Below are 13,706 nucleotides of genomic sequence, written 5' to 3' on the forward strand. Positions count from 1 at the left end.
TGTCATACAGTTTTCTTGCTAGTTGCAAGTAACTGTCCCGTTGATCACCGATGTCTGGTCATTCTTGTGCAAACTGAAGGATTTTTGTTGCCATTTGCATTGCTTCCTTGCTGGATGGTGGCTTGTCATCAGGATTGAATCGATGGCTTGTTTTTTTTAAAGTTTCGTAAATTTGCGTCTTTCCGACTCCAAGTGTCTGCTGGATCTTTTTAACTTTGTGTCCAGCCTCGCTCAAACGGATGCATTTCACTCGCTCCGCTCCAGTCGTTAACAGTTCTTCTACGTTTCGATGCGATGATCTACACGACGTAAGTGAATAAAGTTAAAATCTTTCGCAATTACAGTAAAACGCACGCCAATAAAAAGTCACTTACACGTCTTCGTTTCGAATCTGATGAATGAAAACGGCGAAGCGAACACGTTTCTTCGGTCGTGTCGAGTGGGTGCTGCTTTTAAGCTAGTGCCGCGTTCTACAGGACGTAAGTGAATAAAGTTAAAATCATTCACAATTACAGTAAAACGCACGGCAATAAAAACTCACTTGCACGTCGTCGTTTAGAATCTGATGATCGAAAAACTCGAAGTGAAAACTTGTTTCAGCGTTGTCTTTTCCGTCGCATCGGGTGGGCGTTGCGTGTATTTAAGCTCCCGCGGCATTACACCTCCATCCGCGTTACGGGTAGTGGAATTTCCGCTTACGCAACTTCCGGTAACACGTAATATCGTAGTCAAAATGTTAATGCATAGGTTTTTAATCCGGGTGAAGGATATTCCTTTCCATAGAATTCCGGGGATGGGAATATTTACTGTATACTGTATAGTGTATTTGTCATTTGCAATAAAAAAAAAAAAATCACTCAGTCTTACGTAATAAATTAAAGCAAAAGGCCGCTTGACCTTCGGTACGGTTAGTTAGCTCCTTTCAGCCCGCACATTCGTTCCTATTAGCTCCTTTCAGCTGGCGTATTAGTTCCTTCCGGCCAGCGGATCCGTTTTGACATCAGCAAATGTAATGCATCCACATCACTTGAATCCGACGACCACCATGCCATACAAATGTAGCAACAATGCTGCGGGCTGCACGTTACATTCTGTCGAGCGCTGACTTCCTACCTTTTGGCTATGCAGCTGACACGCAGCCGTATTTATTCAATGCCTCCAAATGACAGCAGTTCAGTTGCACGCGTCGGGTCGCCGTCTAAAGCAAATGAACAACTGGATGAACCAAAATTTCCGTCAGCTAAACCAAAACAAACAAACAAACCCAAAAAAAAAAGGTCATCTATTTTCCGTACTCTCAGGCGCTTCGGAGTATAAGGCGCACCTTCAATGAATGGCCTGTTTTAAAACTGTTTTCATAGATAGGGCGCACCGCGTTATCAGGCGCACCGCGTTATCAGGCGCATAGAATAGAAGCTACAAGAGTGGCTGCAGTTGCGTTATGCATCCACTAGATGAAGCTACGCTAAAGAGAATACAATACAATACATGCTGATTTATATATAGACCTTTGCAATCTCTGCAGCTCTAACAAAGCGCTTTACAGAACACTTAAAGTACTACGACCCAAAAATCTGAATATTGATCCATGTATTGGATCATTGGATTGGAAACACGCATTGGATTATAAAGCGCACTGTCAGCTTTTGAGAAAATGTAATGCTTTTAGGTGCGCCTTATAGTGCGGAAAATACAGTAATTGTTTTGGCGATAAAGAAAGTAGGACTGCTCTTGTACTCTAATAAGGGTAAAATTGTTGATCTTAAAAAAAAAAAAAAAAAGAACAAAAACCGCTCTGAGCCCTGAAACCGCTGGACTGAAAACGGGTCCCACTCCGGCCTTGATTTGTCGTATTTATTTATTTGAAAGCGGTTGCGCGAATGGCACGGTTGAGTGACAGCGGCTTCCAGAGACGCTTTGCCGACTCAGGTGGAAAACAAACAGGAAAAAGGTGCTCAGTCACGGTCACGAAAACACTGCGGAGACGTTCGAGTCTTTGCGGGGGCATCTTTGCTCTCAAGTCTTAATGAGATCTAAATTGGATAAAGCATCTCGACGCTCGCAGACGGCGTCGAGCACTGTCACGCGAAATGCAATAATGATCCTGATGGCGCGGCGGCTGTAATCATACAGCAATAATCTAGCGTGGGGTGGGGTAGGGGGGGGTCGGACCAGGCGGCAACGGTGGAAATATCAGCGCCCGGGAGAGGAAGAGCAATCACAGAGATGATTACGACCAGGAAAAACAAGGGTTGGATTGGTGGGGACATGGGGGGGGGGGGGGGCGCACGGAGGGAAAGGACCGAGCTGGTGGCAGGCAGGGTGACAATAGTTTTCGATTCATAGTTTTTATTTCGTTTTGACTTTTCTTTTTTTGGATGACAGTTCGTTTTTAAGAGCAAGTTTGCTAGCTCGTATTACTTTTTTTTATTTTTTCGTAAAAGATTCGTTTTCATTGGTGTTGCATACATTCAATATTCGCGGAGTGCAAGTAAAAGTATTGTGTCATAAAGTCAACGATAACACTCAAATAACCTTGGACCTTCCTTATTCTCTCCAGATGTACGATAATAGTGAAATAAATACCTTTAAAATCAACCCCCCCAAAGCTCATATTAATTGACAAAGACGAAAATGTAGGACATTTTTGCTGCAATTATACTTATTTGTATAATTGTTATACAAACGTCAAGTAGTTTCAGTTCGGTTTGTTCTTTTTTTTTTTTTTTTTCCATTAATAAGTTTTTTTTAATTGTCAACTATATTAACGTTGGTGCCAGGTCATTCAAGAAGTTCAAATTGCCCCAAAAAAGGATTAAAATATAAAATAGATGATTTTAAAGATATTTCTAACAAAAGTAACATAGTATCTGCCAATGCCCATTGAAATGTTTTTAAAATGTGACATACATTTTCTTTCGCTTTTATGATTTTAATTGATAATAAATCAGTCCAATGACTTCATAAGAAAATCAATAAGCGAATACATGTAAAACATGCACAGTAGTCTGTTACAAAATAATTAATTCTCATTTATCAACTCTCGTATGAATATTCTCAGCGGCGCCGTAAACGGAAATATCTTATGTTGATATTGCCCGTCCACATGTGCTGCTACGCCGGATTTAGACATCCAGCACTGGAATGGTTAGGGGTCTCCGCCACTAACAATGCTAACCATTAGCCCATTAGCATTAAGCTAGCGGGGCCTTTCCCACCGTGTTCAGATATCCACTGCTGGGAGGGTTAGGGGTCACCGCCACTAACGACGCTAACCGTTAGCCCATTAGCGTTCAGCCAGCGGGGCCTTTCTGAAAGTTTTTTGGTTATTTTAAATACACGGTGCAATTGTCTTCGTTGGAGGTTGACTCTGACGGATCGAGTCACTTGTATCTCAACTGGACTCGGTAGGCCCCACGGAAGCACGGAGTGGGCAGCATGTGCGCCCCCGGGCCACACTTTACCCACCCCTGCAATAAAGAGTCACAAGTCAGCGGAGGCCGCCGGCCACTCGGGAGGATGAGAGCCCTCGCATTGAAGCGGCTGAAATCTGATATTGATTACATCCTAACGCTCACTCTCGCTCCGCTTGTGTGCATGCGCTGCAGCCAAGTACATTGCTGTACGCGTGCGCGCGTGTGTGTGTGTGTGTGTGTGTCACAACAAAAAATAGAAAACAAATACAAAAAAAAGCAGGTTTTGATAGCCTGCCAAGATTTCCGACACAGGTAGTGAGCCACGTGTGGATGAGCGAGCGCTTTCATAATAAACCGCTGTAATGCAGCATAGCTCGCAACACAAATCCTGTAAAAGCATGAACACACACGCACAAACACACACACACAGGAAGACTTTGGATGGGCTGCTGAGGCCTCACACGCACACACACAAATACAGCGTTATCTTTTGAAGTCACGCACCCCCTTACCGACAGAGTTAGCGCACCCCTTCTCTGCTGCACGCATGGTGCGAAAAAACATGGTTATTTGTTTAACCCTCAAAAGTTGGGTCCAACTTAACCCAAAAAACAACCCAAAATTTGATTTGTCTTATAAATAAATGACCCCAAAAGTCACTTTTTGACCAGGCAACTCTTGAGAGTGGAGACTCCAAAACCGTAAAACCCCAAAAGTTGGGTCATACTGAATCACGCACCCCAAAAAATTTGATTGGCTTGTAAATACATAACCCCCAAAAGTTATGTCTGTCCCTTGTTTTTAGACTTTTTGACCCAGCAACTCTTGAGAGTGGAGACTCCAAAACCGTAAAAACCCAAAAGTTGGGTCATACTGAATAATGCACCCCAAAAAATTGGATTGGTTTGTAAATACATAACCCCCAAAAGTTATGTCTGTCCCTTGTTTTTAGAGTGTCCCGTCAATAAAGGCATCAACTAAGAGCATCTATTGGGGGACAATCAAATCAGCTGTGTTCACGCCCACAACGGCGCAAACTGCACCAAGCTACATGCGTCCGCAAAACATCAAAACTAATCTTAGCCCACTTTCATGCAGATTAAGTCACACTAGACTTGTGCTAATCAGGAGAATGGAGCCCTTCATTTTGCACACCACCGGGAGAGCTGTATACTCACCGTAGTTTGGTCACACCTGTTTTTAGATTCAAGTTTTGAGTTAAAGGTTACATTTTCTCAAATGAATGCATCGGACAATGTAAATGTGTCATTATTAAACCACCTCGAGGGGACGCGGGGAATTGTAAGTAGGATAGCGGCCTATTTTGTGGAGTCCCTGATGTGGGCCAGCATGTTCCATCGTGGTCTGGACAAAATGGAATACTGTAGAGCCTTGTTGAGAGTCCCTGTTGGTCTGCTGAAGTGTCGTCCCGCTGCAATTGCACTGTTTTGTCTTTTCAATGTCCCTCCCTCTCGAGGACTGGCGCAAGCGAGCTCTGGAAAGTTGTTTGTTACATGATATGTTCTGTAGAAGGTATAGATTTCTCATTTGTATTAACTAATTACATTTGAGCCCAACAAAAAAAAAAAAGTTCACCATTTTCAAAATATTCCAAATATTTGTATTTGTTTCCCGTTAAGAAATGTCAAGTTGTGTTGCTGGGTAACGAAGAAGACTTTTTGTAGTTTGGCTAATCACTTTTAGCGTGTGTTGTTGTTTAACAAAAATGTGTGTGTGTAGCGAAAACAGCAAAACAGATTTTTTTTGGGGGGGGCGGAGGGGTCTGCTTTATGTTTTTTGATATTAATTTTGTTTTTTTGTTTTTTTCTCAAACAAAAATGACTTTTCGGTCTACCATCCTCGCCCCACACTTTGGGAATCCCCGTCATGGGCCAACTTGTTCTTTTGGATAAATTGGATGCTGTCGAGAGCCTCGTTTAGAGTCCCTGTCAGTCTTTTGCCCAAGTGGCGTCCCGCTCCACCAGTGCCATTGTTTTGTCTCGCTTTTTCAGTGTCCCTCAATCCCGAGGACTGACGCAGGCCAGCTCGGGAAATGACGGCCACTTCGCTTATCCCGCCGGCATATTATTCCTGTCACATAACTGCGGTGTCTACCGATCCCCCCCACCACCACCACCAACACACACATTCACACACACAGCCCAACGCCCCCCCCCCCCCCCATCGTCCTCTCTTGTCCGTCAGAGTAGCCTGGCGGTCGGCTTCTGCATACTCCAAACGTGCGACTGCACTATCAGGCATCAACAAGCGCACCCCCCTCCCACCCCCACTCGCCATCCCTAATCAATGGCATTGAGAGGGGAGAAGAGGCGGAATGAGCGCGTTATCTCTCTTATCATCCAACATTCCAAAGGAAAAAAAAAATCAATTAGCCAACATACAGTATGCAACGGCATGACCAATTAAACAGCCAAGTCATTAGGAGAGCCCATTAACACACGGCGACCGATGGAAATCCTTCGCCGTCCAAAGCCCTGCACCCCCCCCCATCCCTCGTCCCCCCCACGTTGTCTCGCACGTTCATGCAGCACACACACACACACACACACACACACACACACACACACACACACACACAGACAGCTACAAAAGCATTCATGGTGGCTTAGAAAAAAAAAAGGAAGCGTAAAATACTCACTCAGTCCTCCGCCAAAGAATCAGGGAACGACCGGGAGAAGACTTTTACAGGCTGACTGTCGACATGTCGTTCACGTTCAGCCGCACTCTCCTGCATGCCTCCTCTCCTCTCTCGCTCTTTCTCCCTCCTGTGGAGGCGGATGAGGGAGGCAGGGAGGATGATGATGATGAGGAGGAGGAGGAGGAGGAGGATCGGGGGGTGGGCAACGTGAGAAGACTGCAATGAGGAAGAGGATAGAGAGGGCGGGAGGCAGGTTTGGGAGGGAGGAAGCTTTAGGATGCAGGGTCGGCTTCTCCACAGCGCAGCCTCGGGGAGCTGCGGCATCGGACAGCCTGAACGGCGGGGAGCCGGCGCGACGGGGAGCCGAAACGTCGTGCCGGCTCGATGACGAAACAAGAGAAAACAAAGCAATCAAAGAGAGTCAGGAAATGGTCCAAAGGGAAAAACAAAAACAAAAATAGCCCGTGAAGACGATACAATACCTTGTCATAGGAGTGGAACAAAGAAGAAAAAAAAGCAAACAACCATTCAAATCGAAAAGTCGGTTGTGATTGAATCAAACTGAATCGAATCATTCCACTTTCTGCACCCCATTTCTCAAAATCCATCTCAAATCGTCTTTTATTTGAGAGATTCACACCACGAACATATACATATACATCAATATACTAAAACGATTAAAATCATTGAGCAATCGTTTCAGAAATAGTAATCGTGATTTTTTTGTTTTGTTTCAAATTTGTAACACCCTTTGATTCAAATGAAATTCTCTGAATTCAAAAAATATTCGATAGTGACAGCCCGAGCCCAACCGAACTCCTGCCCAACTTTGCAGTCGGATCTTTAACTTTTGATCAACTAAATTTCCCCCCCAAGACTGTTTTTGGCTGAGCAAAAAATAATAATTCATCATCTCATTTTTGTTTCAGCATCTCAGCCCCGTGCCTTTAAGCGCCAACCGTGCGCGTTGCCATGGCAACTCTCGCCATCTGGCTTTCCGGCACACCGGCAGACACGCATCAGGCTTTATTTTATTTTTTTTTAAACGAATTGACTTTTATGAGAGGAAATCACACCGAGGCCTCAGAAGTTCACGAGGAGCTGAACACCTGTCACGGCGTGAAGAGGAGGAGGAAGTGGGAGCAACAGATGCCACGACACGTAAATTAGCTCCCCGCGCGTCGCCGGTTTCGCTAGTGACTACCAGGCTTCTTCACGGACTGGCTCGTCATCAAGGACACTTTGATTATTCCTTCACACTCTGCTAGGGCTTCTTTTGTCGCCGCTCCCCACGGCATTGGCGACTTGGGAACATGACTTTTTCCTTTCTGGTCCTGGAGAAGTTGCCGGCATAGAGATCAACACGGTTTTGCAAAATGTCCAATATATATACTGTATATATATATATATAATTGGTTTTGCATCGCAGGTTGTGAGTCAGAAAATGTTGCCTTTTGAGCCTCGTTCAAACACGTTAAATAGCACAACTGAGAATCACCGATTTTGAAGTGTTACGCCACAACTCGCTAGCTAGCTAGCTAGCTGGCAACAAGCTTCGCTGGCGACTAGTGTGGCTAAACACATCCCGCTCCTGAGTCATGAATCATCACCCCCATGGTGTCAAAAAAGCGACACCTGACAAGTATCATGTTCAAAAAGGGATGACGAGGAAAGACGAAGAAGCCATGCTAATTACTAAGCTACCTCGCGTGGTGGGATGCCTCCAAGTGGCGCGAGGGGGGAACGCCGGGGCTCTTGGGCCCCAGTTGCGGCTAAATGCCCACCAGCCGGCGGGGGAGGAGGTGGGGCCTCACCGGAAGGTGAGGCGCCCAGGGCTCACCCCGCTGGAACGGAGGGAAGTGGGAGTAGCCGCCCCACAACCCTCCTTAAACAAAAATCAGGCGAGGGCCCTTCCGGGGCCCGCACTGAGTGTGAACCTCGCGGGGCACCAGCGAGAGTCGTACTGGGTGTGGGACCGCTTCTTGATAAGTGTGTCACACCAGTTTGTTGTGACTTTAAGAAATAAAAACTTTTGATTTTTTAAAATAAAAGCAACAATTGTTTATTTGTTGTATACTTATTGTTTAATAAAACCGCTGCTTCAGGTCCACAGGAATTAACTCATTCACTCCCAAAGACGTTTTTAAACGTCTTTTCAGACTTTGTCCAGAATTGACTGGTACTGAATGAGTTAACCTGCAAAAAAATTGCTCCTCAAAATTAGAACCTCAAAGAAAAGAAAAGTAATATTGTGCCTTGCTAAATATAGATATGATTTTTTTTTCTTAATTGAAGCCTACCGACTGACCAAAATGAAGCAGAAGTTTTTTGGTTTGTTTGTTTTGTTTTTTCAAAATTGCAGCCTTTGCGATTTTAGAATTGCATTCTTCCTCATGCTGATCTATTTGGACTAAATTGTTTAGCCTACTTGGAAGCCACGTTCCTGATCTTGTATTGTTAACACTTTGGGACCATATACCTGGGCTTTTTGAGCAAAGGAACCCCCCCCCCCCCCGCCCCCCAAAAAAAAACTCTCCAAGCAGCGATTATTTATAGCCCACTTTTCCCAGGTAATGGCCACCAAATGCTTTACAAGAGCAGGCCCGGAATGCAAAGTAGCCACACACATCAGCATAAAAGAAGAGCGACAACAAACGCATAAAAACGAGCAGACGGGAAAGCGGGACACAATTACCACTGGTGCCTCGTGACAAAAATGCACAGTATCCTGGGATGCTGATAAACGGTTAACATCTTAGGGTCATTTTGGATTCTTCTTTTCTTTTTTTGATTGGCACAGCAAAGAGCGACGGCCATGTGCCGTGGCTGCAAATCAACTGTTTACCTCAGAGTCCAATTATTAGCACCATTAACTTTGGCACCTTAAGGGACTTCGTCCTTCTGTACTCTTTTGTTTGCCGCGTCTCCCTTTTGGAGCTTGAGAACAAACCTCGGAGTCAATAATTAGCCCTTAAGGGGAATGGTAGTGCACCGTATACATTGAAGGAAGCCGACTCGTCCATGTTCCGAGACCCATGAAATATTTAGCCCGCTACATCGCCCGTACGGTATCGATACGTTCGCCATTCATGGCATGATACGATTCAGTCCTTTCTATTTTCACCAGATCGTACAATTCGCTCCATTTGCAGTGCAGCCCGATACAATCCAAATACAATATCATTCGCTCCAAATGCAAGTCACAAACCATTTCCAGTGGTTTATACGGCATTCAAATGTGTAAGACTACTTACCGATTCACTCCAATACGATTGAGTCAGTCCATGACATGATTTCGCTCCAAACATAAGATGATTGATTCCAGTTGCGATACTTTTCACTCCAGATACAACACGTTTTACTACACTTATGATACATTTCATTCCAGTGTCATAATTCACTCCGAGTAAATAAGATTCCTTCTCAAAATGACACAATTCAATCCAAATCTGACGGATGGGCGAATGCCGATGCCAAGTGTCCTAGCGGTGCTAATGCCAGCCTTATTTTTAAGGTATCTGCACTTGTGGAGCCTGTCGATACCAGCCACTGATACTCACGGCGATCAAAATCCGACATGGCGTAAGTTCGCCTCAGCAGTAGTTGGCGCTACGCTTCGGCATTTTGACACATCGGTGAATCGTCATCTGATTCAGAAAGGAAGAAGAAAGGAGTGTTCGGAATTTTTGTCTTGGCGTTAATGTGAAATGTTACATATCAAAAGTACTGCCAGGTATCGCCACTCGGTATCGGTGAGTTTTCAAAGAGTGAATACTGGTGTCGGTCTGAAAAAAAAGGTGATATCGAACATCCCAACCAAATGTAAATCAATTCACTCCAATTAGGAAACGATTCATGTGGTTAGTGACAACTACGACACAATTTTGACACAGTTCCTGGCAGATGCAATCACTCCAATTGTGACCCAATTCATTTCAATCGGGACACGATTCACCCCAAACGAGAAAACCTTTCACTCCAACAGCGATACCAATCATTACAACTGCGACACGATTGACTTCAAATACGCGATTCCGATTACGACTCATTCCACTTACAAGACAATTCACGAAGTTATTCATTCCAAATATGACATTCCATTCTAGCTGTTATTCAATTCGCTCCAAACCTGGCGCGATTTGCTCCGGTCGGTCATGATGCAAATGACACGATTCTCGACAATGACGATACGATTTACCGAAATTATAAACTTAGCGCTTAGTGCAATGTGATTCACTGCAGTTCTAATTGATCCGCTCCCGCTGCGATGAATACAATACACCCCGAATAGATACAACTCATTTCGAAAGGAAACAAACAAACAACAACTTCAGTGCGGATCGGATTCACCCCAATAACAAGGCAATACGATTTTTCTTGGTTGATACGTGCCACATTTTGAAACTTGCGTGACAAATGACATTCGCATTAGTAAGTAATAAGAGCGAGGGCCTCCCATAACAGTTGCACATGACAGCAAATCATTTTGGAATGACATTTGAAGCCTTTAAAATGATATCCAGGCCACGGCATCGTGGACAATTATGACGACGCATTGATGCGTGTCATCTTCTCCACCCCCCAACCCCACCCGGCGAGGCCCTTTTTGCATATCGGCGAGCCTGAGGAAAAGATTTAATAACGACATGTCTTCCACATTACTGCGCTCAAAGTTCCATTTTCAGTTCAATTTCACATCGATTTTGGGGCGCGTGCGTGAAGGTGAATCACCTTGAAGGAAACGGCGGAGGTGCATCTGCCTCCATCTTTCTCTCTCTCTCTCTCTCTCTTTTCTCTCTCTCGATCGCCCCTGCGGCGGTGCGAGGGAACGCTGTCCCCGAAGATTCCAATCAGACGGCACAACACAGACGCTTCCAGTAATATCAGGAAGCTGTAGACGATGGTTATAGATTTCAGGGGCTCTCAGGTGCATTAGGCCATATCGCGGCTTCCCCACAAGGCCACTTAATGCCTGCGATGGAGGGAAGGAGGCCGGACCAGCTGGCTGCCGGGCATGCATGTGCAGCTATGAACAACAACAACAACAACAACAAAAAATACATTTCGACACGTTTGTCAATGGCAGGCTGCGGCCGATGTGCATAAATAAGGATCGTCGCATCTTTCCACAGCCGGTAGAGGGAGTTTCCTGAATCAGGAGCCACAAGACGCGGTGCTCACGGGCACCAGGGAGTCTCCAAGGTCCACATGAGTAGCCCCGCGGGCCTGTTCCAGATATAGCTCACCAGTGGAGGAGCATTGTGATTTTCTAGGAATGTTGTTTTCATAGACGACCCGATTATTCCCCCCCAAAAAAAGCACAGTGACACAAAAATCTCCTCATTCTCCACAATTCTATCTGCTGCTCGTATTATGAATGTGTTGAGCAAGGTTTCTGGTTTTATTTCATGAAACCATGACTGTGGATGATATGACAAATGATGACTTCTCAGTCATCGCGAGCATGTGCGCCTGCGTGGGCAAACGCACGTATGCCCACGCAGGGCCCAGAAGCCAAATTGATCGGTCAATGTTATTTTTGTTTTGTGCTAATCCTACCCCCCTGGTGGACCGTTTGAAACAACGTAAATGTGAAAGAAGAAGAACGAAACGGGAAATATTCCGGCACATCCTAGTTTTGTTGAAAGAAATCCGCCGGTAGTGTAATATAGTCATGTAAGTGACGCATTCGGATGCTGTGATCGCAATCATTTTGCACAGAGGAGAAAGAAAATATGCCTGCGTGTACGTGTCATACGTTGCTCCGCCATTTGTGTTCAAATGGCCATCGCTTCACGGATTCTCAAACGGTGCCAGTGTGCATACTTTTTTTGTGACATTTTGTTTGGTAGTGCGCTGTGCCTCGACTCTCTTAAAGGCTGTGGCTCACTGATCTACCTCACAGAGCAACAATGACCGTGAAGGAGAGGCTTCCTTAAATGAGGAAAACAAGCGGAGAGGAACTGAAAGAAGATGGCTATCAGGCGCCGGCAGATACTTTCATGACCAAGCGGCCGCTTTGAGCGCATCAAATACTTTTTTGTTTTGAGAAAGGGAACGCTTCACACTGACATCTGGAGTGGACGTTGTTGCTTTTTAAATGACCGCAGAGCTTTACATACACGAGTTTACAGCAGCGTAGCATTATTGTTATGGATGACGCTTGTGTTGTCATGATACCAAAATGTCGACTTTGGTACAATACCTGCATCAAAAGATTTGTTGTCTTTTAAGCCTATTAATTTAAACTCTCATTGAATATTTAACGTTTGACATCCGAACCGTATGGGGAAAACTTGCAGAACGGAGGACATCGGTTATCGGAGGTGGGTGAGGGTGCGGGGGGGGCGGGGGGGGGCAGGTACTTGTGCTCATAACATGTTCGCGGAGAGCTTTAGAGGACTCACCTCTGATTCACACACACTCACCGCGGGCAAGGACAAACCACACGGGACACACACATGTTGAAGTATGCTGATTCACACGCTGGCACACACCCGACCGCCGTAACTCCCGCGCATGACCTGAGCGTGAGGTGATTAATCACCTTCCTGTATTAATTACAATTCAAATCAGTTGCCATGGGAACCACCTTCGGAATGTTCAGGAACGACGGTGGACTTCCAGTGAGTCAAGGACCAAGAGGGGTGGGGGGGGGGGGCATTCATGACGCCTTACAATGATTCAGCTCGCTGCGTTTTACATTCCCCCCCACCCCAACACACACACACACACACACACTCCCCCCTCCCTCTTGAGTTGCCCGAGGTGAACTTCAATTTTGGTTCACGGAGAGGCTCGCAGAAGCGGAAAATGCTCGTGTGATGCCGGCTAAGAGAGCATCGGTGTGGATGGGAAAAATCAGATTGGGAAAACTGTTGGAAAAAGTGCCTTGCTTGGCAGTCAAAGGTGCACCTGTTGATTTTTGACGCATTTCAAATGAAACAAATGATTATCAAGAAAATAATTTGGGAAACGATATTAATATCCGCTCCAATCAATGACAATACTCTATGGATTATAATTTGGATCAATCGATTTACTTGATTGTTCGATTTGGATACGGTCAATCCCCCCAACCCAATACGCCATGGCATTATGGGAAACATGTTTCTAGCATTTAGCCTACAAGCACGTTTCAACGTCTTTGCAAATACGTTTAAATGTCCTTGCAAATACGTTCGAACGGACATACGGTCAAAAATGTTGCCTTCGCATCAGCGCTCCTCCATAACGTTTGCATTCCTAAAGGAAATAAATACCCTCGATACTTCCGCTATTTATGTAACGACTGGGAAAATGCCTGCTGGAAGTTGTTGACAAACCGTGCGTCGCTGCTTTTCACTAAATGCTTATTCAGGGTTATTCTTGTGAAGCCGTGCGGATGCTCGCGCGGCATTATATTGGAAGCTCAGGTGAAAGCCGGACGTGGTGAATTAACAATGCGCCGTTGTGTGTGTGTGTGTGTGTGTGTGGCTCGCCAGTTGTCATGGTTGCAGCGTTTATCACCTCGTTCAGCCGGCATAGAGGCCCAGGGGCACATGTGATTGGATTCAGAGAGACAGACAGACAGACGTGGGGAAGGGAGTGTGAGTGAGTGAGTGAGAGGGAGGACATATTGGCACAGAGGA

This window comes from Hippocampus guttulatus, chromosome 13 (assembly GCF_054856545.1).
Source record: "Hippocampus guttulatus isolate MCC_2025c chromosome 13, RoL_Hgut_1.0, whole genome shotgun sequence".
NCBI classification, from domain to species: Eukaryota; Metazoa; Chordata; class Actinopteri; order Syngnathiformes; family Syngnathidae; genus Hippocampus; species Hippocampus guttulatus.